The sequence below is a fragment of the Ochotona princeps genome, chromosome 32, assembly GCF_030435755.1.
Source record: "Ochotona princeps isolate mOchPri1 chromosome 32, mOchPri1.hap1, whole genome shotgun sequence".
Classification (NCBI taxonomy): domain Eukaryota; kingdom Metazoa; phylum Chordata; class Mammalia; order Lagomorpha; family Ochotonidae; genus Ochotona; species Ochotona princeps.
Genome location: NC_080863.1, coordinates 13,236,954 through 13,247,519, shown reverse-complemented (window position 1 = coordinate 13,247,519; position 10,566 = coordinate 13,236,954).

Below are 10,566 nucleotides of genomic sequence, written 5' to 3'. Positions count from 1 at the left end.
GAGATAAGGAGAGCACAGAGGGCTGGCAGAGGCCATGCGTGCCAGGTCCTGTAGTGTGCAGTGCGGCTGCCCACCCAGGCGGTGGCATGAGCTGAGGCCATGGCCCTCCCTTGGCTTCTGGGGCTGGCACGCTGGGGATGCTCGTGTGCTTTGGTCTCACGGGAGTTCCCCTGCCCCTCCATTCCAGTGGATGCTACCTCCCCCTCTGTTGATCCACCGGCCACCAATACTGACCAAATCCTGGCCATTCCCATACCCCGGACCGAGGTGGACAGGGGGTAAGTGTGTGCGTGTGACAGTGGCTGTTGAACGTGGCTGAGCAGGCCTGAGTGGAGTGTCGGATGTGTCTGTGTTGCCGGGGGAGGGGCCGTGGGAGTGGACTGTGGAAGGCTGTTGGTGTGGCAGGAAGGCCCAATTCTAGCCTTCCCATGGCATCTCTGCTGTCATGGGGCACTGCTGGTGTGCAGAGCACTTGGCAGTGTGCCTCCCAGAGAGCCACGTCCCTGGCCATCAGCCATGGTTGTGAAGACTCCTGGGGCCTTCCCTGTCTTCCTGTGTGGCAAGGGACCAGGGGATCAGGACCCCTATGGGGCATCCGTGCTGTCACATCTCCACATGTTGCATGCCAGTAGGCAGTGAGGCCTGTCACAGTGTCTATGTTAGTGCCCGGGAAAGTGTGGGTGAAGGATGTCATGACGCAAGTAGCAGGTGTGGCCGGCATGTGGCACGCACACGGAGCAGAGGGCAAGGTGGCCGCAGGAAGCCCTAGCGTGTCTGTTCCTGGGTCCTGCCTGTGTTGGACACACGGGCATGTCCCAAGCCTGCTGCAGCGGGCCTGTTGGCGTTGCCCAGGCTCCTTGGGCTTGCTTCTGGCTCGACGTGGTGTGTGGTCAAACGTGAGGGAGTCAGGTCCTTGGGCCTTGGGGGTGTCGTGGGATGCTGTGTTTCAGAGCCCACCTCTTGGCCGAGCCCACCACTTGACCGAGCCCACCTCTTGGCCGTGCCCACACAGCACAAACACCACCCTGACCTGGAGCACAGCCCGCAGAGGTCCCAGGCCCCTTGTGTCAGCTTGCACCCATAGGTGCAGTGGTGCCCCCGTGATGGCTCGCTCGGGTCCCCAATGGCATGGGTTGCCACTGTCACGCTGCTTTTCTTTGGGAGGCCGGCCCCTTGGGCCCAAGAGGGAGGCCGAGCGCTGGCGCTGGTGGTTCCTGGGGAACACGGGCCCCCAACCATGCCCCTGAATCCAGCAGCGCTCAGCCCTCTTCCTCCTGGCCTCTCTCCTCAGGCCGGGCTCGGCCCCACACTACCTGCCCAGACCCAGATTCATGGAGTGGAGCCCAGAGGCCCTGGCCCACTGGGCCATGTACCAGTGGGCAGCCAGCATGGGCATTGTGCCCGGCCTGAACACCTGTGCAGAGGCGCCATTCCGCTGGGCAGACGTGGTCGAGGGTGAGTCACATGATGCAACTCCCGCAGGGTGCTCTGTCCCTCAGGGCTGTTGGCAGTCCTGTCCTGGCGCTGCTGCCAGAGCCCCGGGACACGACGTGTGAGCCCAGGCAGACCCTCCTGCTGCTGCTGCTGCTGCTGCTGCTGCTGCTGCTGCTGCTGCTGTAGGCTGGGAGTCGTGCCCATGCTCCCCTCCTTCTCGCACAGCCCCTTTACCCCTGAGGTCCAGGGTGCGTTGTGTGGCCCAAAGGATGGCAGGGTGCAGTGGTGCTTGCATGGGCAGTGGTGCTTGCTGGGTTGCAACTTTAACTACTGGGCCCAGCACTTGCCTGAAGGCCTGGCTGCATGGAGGTGGAAGGGTCTTCCCATAGGTTAGAGACCCTGAGGTCCCAGTGTGTGTCAGGTCCCAGGGGCGGTGCACGTGTGCTCCCTGAGGGCAGAGGGCTGCTTGGCGATCTGCGGGTTCTTGGTGTGGGCAGCACCCAGCTCCCCATGCAGAGAGGGAGAGATGGATGGAGGGAGGGAGTGAGGGAAGAAGGGAGGGTGGGAGATAAGGAGAGCACAGAGGGCTGGCAGAGGCCATGCGTGCCAGGTCCTGTAGTGTGCAGTGCGGCTGCCCACCCAGGCGGTGGCATGAGCTGAGGCCATGGCCCTCCCTTGGCTTCTGGGGCTGGCACGCTGGGGATGCTCGTGTGCTTTGGTCTCACGGGAGTTCCCCTGCCCCTCCATTCCAGTGGATGCTACCTCCCCCTCTGTTGATCCACCGGCCACCAATACTGACCAAATCCTGGCCATTCCCATACCCCGGACCGAGGTGGACAGGGGGTAAGTGTGTGCGTGTGACAGTGGCTGTTGAACGTGGCTGAGCAGGCCTGAGTGGAGTGTCGGATGTGTCTGTGTTGCCGGGGGAGGGGCCGTGGGAGTGCACTGTGGAAGGCTGTTGGTGTGGCAGGAAGGCCCAATTCTAGCCTTCCCATTCCATCTCTGCTGTCATGGGGCACTGCTGGTGTGCAGAGCACTTGGCAGTGTGCCTCCCAGAGAGCCACGTCCCTGGCCATCAGCCATGGTTGTGAAGACTCCTGGGGCCTTCCCTGTCTTCCTGTGTGGCAAGGGACCAGGGGATCAGGACCCCTATGGGGCATCCGTGCTGTCACATCTCCACATGTTGCATGCCAGTAGGCAGTGAGGCCTGTCACAGTGTCTGTGTTAGTGCCCGGGAAAGTGTGGGTGAAGGATGTCATGACGCAAGTAGCAGGTGTGGCCGGCATGTGGCACGCACACGGAGCAGAGGGCAAGGTGGCCGCAGGAAGCCCTAGCGTGTCTGTTCCTGGGTCCTGCCTGTGTTGGACACACGGGCATGTCCCAAGCCTGCTGCAGCGGGCCTGTTGGCGTTGCCCAGGCTCCTTGGGCTTGCTTCTGGCTCGAGGTGGTGTGTGGTCAAACGTGAGGGAGTCAGGTCCTTGGGCCTTGGGGGTGTCGTGGGATGCTGTGTTTCAGAGCCCACCTCTTGGCCGAGCCTACCTCTTGGCCGAGCCCACCTCTTGGCCGTGCCCACCACTTGACCGAGCCCACCTCTTGGCCATGCCCACACAGCACAAACACCACCCTGACCTGGAGCACAGCCCGCAGAGGTCCCAGGCCCCTTGTGTCAGCTTGCACCCATAGGTGCAGTGGTGCCCCCGTGATGGCTCGCTCGGGTCCCCAATGGCATGGGTTGCCACTGTCACGCTGCTTTTCTTTGGGAGGCCGGCCCCTTGGGCCCAAGAGGGAGGCCGAGCGCTGGCGCTGGTGGTTCCTGGGGAACACGGGCCCCCAACCATGCCCCTGAATCCAGCAGCGCTCAGCCCTCTTCCTCCTGGCCTCTCTCCTCAGGCCGGGCTCGGCCCCACACTACCTGCCCAGACCCAGATTCATGGAGTGGAGCCCAGAGGCCCTGGCCCACTGGGCCATGTACCGGTGGGCAGCCAGCATGGGCATTGTGCCCGGCCTGAACACCTGTGCAGAGGCGCCATTCCGCTGGGCAGACGTGGTCGAGGGTGAGTCACATGATGCAACTCCCGCAGGGTGCTCTGTCCCTCAGGGCTGTTGGCAGTCCTGTCCTGGCGCTGCTGCCAGAGCCCCGGGACACGACGTGTGAGCCCAGGCAGACCCTCCTGCTGCTGCTGCTGCTGCTGCTGCTGCTGCTGCTGCTGCTGTAGGCTGGGAGTCGTGCCCATGCTCCCCTCCTTCTCGCACAGCCCCTTTACCCCTGAGGTCCAGGGTGCGTTGTGTGGCCCAAAGGATGGCAGGGTGCAGTGGTGCTTGCATGGGCAGTGGTGCTTGCTGGGTTGCAACTTTAACTACTGGGCCCAGCACTTGCCTGAAGGCCTGGCTGCATGGAGGTGGAAGGGTCTTCCCATAGGTTAGAGACCCTGAGGTCCCAGTGTGTGTCAGGCCCCAGGGGTGGTGCACGTGTGCTCCCTGAGGGCAGAGGGCTGCTTGGCGATCTGCGGGTTCTTGGTGTGGGCAGCACCCAGCTCCCCATGCAGAGAGGGAGAGATGGATGGAGGGAGGGAGTGAGGGAAGAAGGGAGGGTGGGAGATAAGGAGAGCACAGAGGGCTGGCAGAGGCCATGCGTGCCAGGTCCTGTAGTGTGCAGTGCGGCTGCCCACCCAGGCGGTGGCATGAGCTGAGGCCATGGCCCTCCCTTGGCTTCTGGGGCTGGCACGCTGGGGATGCTCGTGTGCTTTGGTCTCACGGGAGTTCCCCTGCCCCTCCATTCCAGTGGATGCTACCTCCCCCTCTGTTGATCCACCGGCCACCAATACTGACCAAATCCTGGCCATTCCCATACCCCGGACCGAGGTGGACAGGGGGTAAGTGTGTGCGTGTGACAGTGGCTGTTGAACGTGGCTGAGCAGGCCTGAGTGGAGTGTCGGATGTGTCTATGTTGCCGGGGGAGGGGCCGTGGGAGTGCACTGTGGAAGGCTGTTGGTGTGGCAGGAAGGCCCAATTCTAGCCTTCCCATGGCATCTCTGCTGTCATGGGGCACTGCTGGTGTGCAGAGCACTTGGCAGTGTGCCTCCCAGAGAGCCACGTCCCTGGCCATCAGCCATGGTTGTGAAGACTCCTGGGGCCTTCCCTGTCTTCCTGTGTGGCAAGGGACCAGGGGATCAGGACCCCTATGGGGCATCCGTGCTGTCACATCTCCACATGTTGCATGCCAGTAGGCAGTGAGGCCTGTCACAGTGTCTATGTTAGTGCCCGGGAAAGTGTGGGTGAAGGATGTCATGACGCAAGTAGCAGGTGTGGCCGGCATGTGGCACGCACACGGAGCAGAGGGCAAGGTGGCCGCAGGAAGCCCTAGCGTGTCTGTTCCTGGGTCCTGCCTGTGTTGGACACACGGGCATGTCCCAAGCCTGCTGCAGCGGGCCTGTTGGCGTTGCCCAGGCTCCTTGGGCTTGCTTCTGGCTCGACGTGGTGTGTGGTCAAACGTGAGGGAGTCAGGTCCTTGGGCCTTGGGGGTGTCGTGGGATGCTGTGTTTCAGAGCCCACCTCTTGGCCGTGCCCACCACTTGACCGAACCCACCTCTTGGCCGTGCCCACACAGCACAAACACCACCCTGACCTGGAGCACAGCCCGCAGAGGTCCCAGGCCCCTTGTGTCAGCTTGCACCCATAGGTGCAGTGGTGCCCCCGTGATGGCTCGCTCGGGTCCCCAATGGCATGGGTTGCCACTGTCACGCTGCTTTTCTTTGGGAGGCTTGGGAGGCCGGCCCCTTGGGCCCAAGAGGGAGGCCGAGCGCTGGCGCTGGTGGTTCCTGGGGAACACGGGCCCCCAACCATGCCCCTGAATCCAGCAGCGCTCAGCCCTCTTCCTCCTGGCCTCTCTCCTCAGGCCGGGCTCGGCCCCACACTACCTGCCCGGACCCAGATTCATGGAGTGGAGCCCAGAGGCCCTGGCCCACTGGGCCATGTACCAGTGGGCAGCCAGCATGGGCATTGTGCCCGGCCTGAACACCTGTGCAGAGGCGCCATTCCGCTGGGCAGACGTGGTCGAGGGTGAGTCACATGATGCAACTCCCGCAGGGTGCTCTGTCCCTCAGGGCTGTTGGCAGTCCTGTCCTGGCGCTGCTGCCAGAGCCCCGGGACACGACGTGTGAGCCCAGGCAGACCCTCCTGCTGCTGCTGCTGCTGCTGCTGCTGCTGCTGCTGCTGCTGCTGTAGGCTGGGAGTCGTGCCCATGCTCCCCTCCTTCTCGCACAGCCCCTTTACCCCTGAGGTCCAGGGTGCGTTGTGTGGCCCAAAGGATGGCAGGGTGCAGTGGTGCTTGCATGGGCAGTGGTGCTTGCTGGGTTGCAACTTTAACTACTGGGCCCAGCACTTGCCTGAAGGCCTGGCTGCATGGAGGTGGAAGGGTCTTCCCATAGGTTAGAGACCCTGAGGTCCCAGTGTGTGTCAGGCCCCAGGGGCGGTGCACGTGTGCTCCCTGAGGGCAGAGGGCTGCTTGGCGATCTGCGGGTTCTTGGTGTGGGCAGCACCCAGCTCCCCATGCAGAGAGGGAGAGATGGATGGAGGGAGGGAGTGAGGGAAGAAGGGAGGGTGGGAGATAAGGAGAGCACAGAGGGCTGGCAGAGGCCATGCGTGCCAGGTCCTGTAGTGTGCAGTGCGGCTGCCCACCCAGGCGGTGGCATGAGCTGAGGCCATGGCCCTCCCTTGGCTTCTGGGGCTGGCACGCTGGGGATGCTCGTGTGCTTTGGTCTCACGGGAGTTCCCCTGCCCCTCCATTCCAGTGGATGCTACCTCCCCCTCTGTTGATCCACCGGCCACCAATACTGACCAAATCCTGGCCATTCCCATACCCCGGACCGAGGTGGACAGGGGGTAAGTGTGTGCGTGTGACAGTGGCTGTTGAACGTGGCTGAGCAGGCCTGAGTGGAGTGTCGGATGTGTCTGTGTTGCCGGGGGAGGGGCCGTGGGAGTGGACTGTGGAAGGCTGTTGGTGTGGCAGGAAGGCCCAATTCTAGCCTTCCCATGGCATCTCTGCTGTCATGGGGCACTGCTGGTGTGCAGAGCACTTGGCAGTGTGCCTCCCAGAGAGCCACGTCCCTGGCCATCAGCCATGGTCGTGAAGACTCCTGGGGCCTTCCCTGTCTTCCTGTGTGGCAAGGGACCAGGGGATCAGGACCCCTATGGGGCATCCGTGCTGTCACATCTCCACATGTTGCATGCCAGTAGGCAGTGAGGCCTGTCACAGTGTCTGTGTTAGTGCCCGGGAAAGTGTGGGTGAAGGATGTCATGACGCAAGTAGCAGGTGTGGCCGGCATGTGGCACGCACACGGAGCAGAGGGCAAGGTGGCCGCAGGAAGCCCTAGCGTGTCTGTTCCTGGGTCCTGCCTGTGTTGGACACACGGGCATGTCCCAAGCCTGCTGCAGCGGGCCTGTTGGCGTTGCCCAGGCTCCTTGGGCTTGCTTCTGGCTCGACGTGGTGTGTGGTCAAACGTGAGGGAGTCAGGTCCTTGGGCCTTGGGGGTGTCGTGGGATGCTGTGTTTCAGAGCCCACCTCTTGGCCGAGCCTACCTCTTGGCCGAGCCCACCTCTTGGCCGTGCCCACCTCTTGACCGAGCCCACCTCTTGGCCATGCCCACACAGCACAAACACCACCCTGACCTGGAGCACAGCCCGCAGAGGTCCCAGGCCCCTTGTGTCAGCTTGCACCCATAGGTGCAGTGGTGCCCCCGTGATGGCTCGCTCGGGTCCCCAATGGCATGGGTTGCCACTGTCATGCTGCTTTTCTTTGGGAGGCCGGCCCCTTGGGCCCAAGAGGGAGGCCGAGCGCTGGCGCTGGTGGTTCCTGGGGAACACGGGTCCCCAACCATGCCCCTGAATCCAGCAGCGCTCAGCCCTCTTCCTCCTGGCCTCTCTCCTCAGGCCGGGCTCGGCCCCACACTACCTGCCCAGACCCAGATTCATGGAGTGGAGCCCAGAGGCCCTGGCCCACTGGGCCATGTACCAGTGGGCAGCCAGCATGGGCATTGTGCCCGGCCTGAACACCTGTGCAGAGGCGCCATTCCGCTGGGCAGACGTGGTCGAGGGTGAGTCACATGATGCAACTCCCGCAGGGTGCTCTGTCCCTCAGGGCTGTTGGCAGTCCTGTCCTGGCGCTGCTGCCAGAGCCCCGGGACACGACATGTGAGCCCAGGCAGACCCTCCTGCTGCTGCTGCTGCTGCTGCTGCTGCTGCTGCTGCTGTAGGCTGGGAGTCGTACCCATGCTCCCCTCCTTCTCGCACAGCCCCTTTACCCCTGAGGTCCAGGGTGCGTTGTGTGGCCCAAAGGATGGCAGGGTGCAGTGGTGCTTGCATGGGCAGTGGTGCTTGCTGGGTTGCAACTTTAACTACTGGGCCCAGCACTTGCCTGAAGGCCTGGCTGCATGGAGGTGGAAGGGTCTTCCCATAGGTTAGAGACCCTGAGGTCCCAGTGTGTGTCAGGCCCCAGGGGCGGTGCACGTGTGCTCCCTGAGGGCAGAGGGCTGCTTGGCGATCTGCGGGTTCTTGGTGTGGGCAGCACCCAGCTCCCCATGCAGAGAGGGAGAGATGGATGGAGGGAGGGAGTGAGGGAAGAAGGGAGGGTGGGAGATAAGGAGAGCACAGAGGGCTGGCAGAGGCCATGCGTGCCAGGTCCTGTAGTGTGCAGTGCGGCTGCCCACCCAGGCGGTGGCATGAGCTGAGGCCATGGCCCTCCCTTGGCTTCTGGGGCTGGCACGCTGGGGATGCTCGTGTGCTTTGGTCTCACGGGAGTTCCCCTGCCCCTCCATTCCAGTGGATGCTACCTCCCCCTCTGTTGATCCACCGGCCACCAATACTGACCAAATCCTGGCCATTCCCATACCCCGGACCGAGGTGGACAGGGGGTAAGTGTGTGCATGTGACAGTGGCTGTTGAACGTGGCTGAGCAGGCCTGAGTGGAGTGTCGGATGTGTCTGTGTTGCCGGGGGAGGGGCCGTGGGAGTGGACTGTGGAAGGCTGTTGGTGTGGCAGGAAGGCCCAATTCTAGCCTTCCCATTCCATCTCTGCTGTCATGGGGCACTGCTGGTGTGCAGAGCACTTGGCAGTGTGCCTCCCAGAGAGCCACGTCCCTGGCCATCAGCCATGGTCGTGAAGACTCCTGGGGCCTTCCCTGTCTTCCTGTGTGGCAAGGGACCAGGGGATCAGGACCCCTATGGGGCATCCGTGCTGTCACATCTCCACATGTTGCATGCCAGTAGGCAGTGAGGCCTGCACCATGATAGACCCATCCGCTGGTCCCATGCCATTGAGGGTGAGTCTTTCCATGGGAAACTCTGAGCTTTCCATGCATGATCCTGGCAGCAGAACCAACACTGGTCCCTGCTTCTGCTGCTGCCCGCTCTGGGTTAGCCTCAGCATCCAAAGTGGTTTCATTGGCCAACCCAGGGATACCCCTGGATGCTGACAGAAGCACAGATGGAACCAGGCTCTCCAGTTGTGTCTGCCAAGTAGCACTCTTTCACAGTCAGCTCTAGCCCTGGGAGTCCCTGCTCTTTGTGTAGCCATGGCTGTGGCCAATTTTGCCCAACATTTGACAAGCAGATGAGGTCCAGTTGGTGAAAGCATTCGCCTCAGGCATGGGCTTAGCCAGCTGGCTTGTGGCGAAGTAAAGGGGTGGCAGGTGGCCAGTGTGGTTTTCTCTCAGGACAGCCTGAGTCAGCCCATAGGCCAAGTTGACCTGTGGCATTTAGGATTGTACAGAGTTGCAGCTGTTATCCCCATCTGTGGCCATCTCACACAGACCTGGCCCCTTATCCTGGACCCACATCCCAGCTTGTCTGTTCACCCCTGTTGGGTCAGTGATGATGCTTCTTCATCTATAGCGCTGCAACTTGACCTGAACCTTGGGTGTGCCTCGACATGCAGTCCCAGTGCTGGTAGCTGGGATTGGGCCCCTGCCCCTTCACTCCTAGTCTTAGCAGCATGGTCATGGAGGTACACAGAGGATATTTTGTTGAGCACTGGATGTTTGACCCATGTATTATTATGCCACATATTCCTCCACGAGAGGAACCCCAATAGGTGGGAAGATGAAGGGAGTCCCATGGCAGAGGAAAGGTGACTTGCCACCCATCTGGGCCGTGGGCATTCAGTCTATGGGACTGAGCAGCAGATGCCCACATGCAGAGGCTTGTGGCACCTGGTGTACAAGGAGCTTGGATCTCCAGGCAAGGAGGGAGTGTTCCCCAGGTTGGCAGGAGCCACGTGGCCAACCATTGCTGGCAAGTCTTCCATGGTGCATGGTTTTTGCCTCCTGCCTGAGTCCGGGAGTCCCCTTCAGCCAGCTGGTCAATCGAGGGCAATCCTGTTGGCTCAGACAGCTAGCCTCCTGGGTCCTAGTTTGGCCCTGAGTGCCAGGCCTATTTGACATGGGATTCTGCTTGACAGGTATGTTGTGCAAGGCCCAGTATGGGGTCCTCTGATGGTTGGCAGAGGTGTGAGGCTGGCCATGGAATAAGGCTGTCCAACATGGGCAGGTGTGACTTGACAGTCACCTGCCAGGCCAGATCTAGGCCAGAGGGTGCAAAATGAATAGTAAGAGCTTTGCTTCCATTTTTCTTCTTGGCCTGACCTTGCCGCATGTGTGCTCTTTGCAGCATCTGAGCCCTGCAGCCCTAAGGCAGACAAGGAGGCAAAGCAAGAAGATGCCTCAATCAAAGCGCTGCCTGATGAGGAGGTGGTTGTGGAGGAGGGGTAAGTATCTGGAGACTGTAGTGGCATCCAACACGGGTAAGTGTGCAAGGGTGTCTGTGTTGTCCAACACAGGCAAGTGTGCAAGGGTGTCTGTGGCTGCCATCTAGATGTGCACTTGTCTATAGTTAGGGCTCACCAAAGGCAGGGATGTGCATGTTGAGATTGGTGTATTGGGTTAGGGTGTGATGTGGAGATTATTGTCATCCACCATGAGCCCAGGAGGTCCCTTTTGCCAGCTGAGGTCTAGGCTATTCCACAGCCTATCCCAGGACACCGACATCTCTGAGAATCCCCTATTCTAGAGCCTGGCATAGGGCACTCCATGTCTCAGCCCTCCTCTTCCTTGGACCACTGCCCTTGGTGGCCCAGGATGCA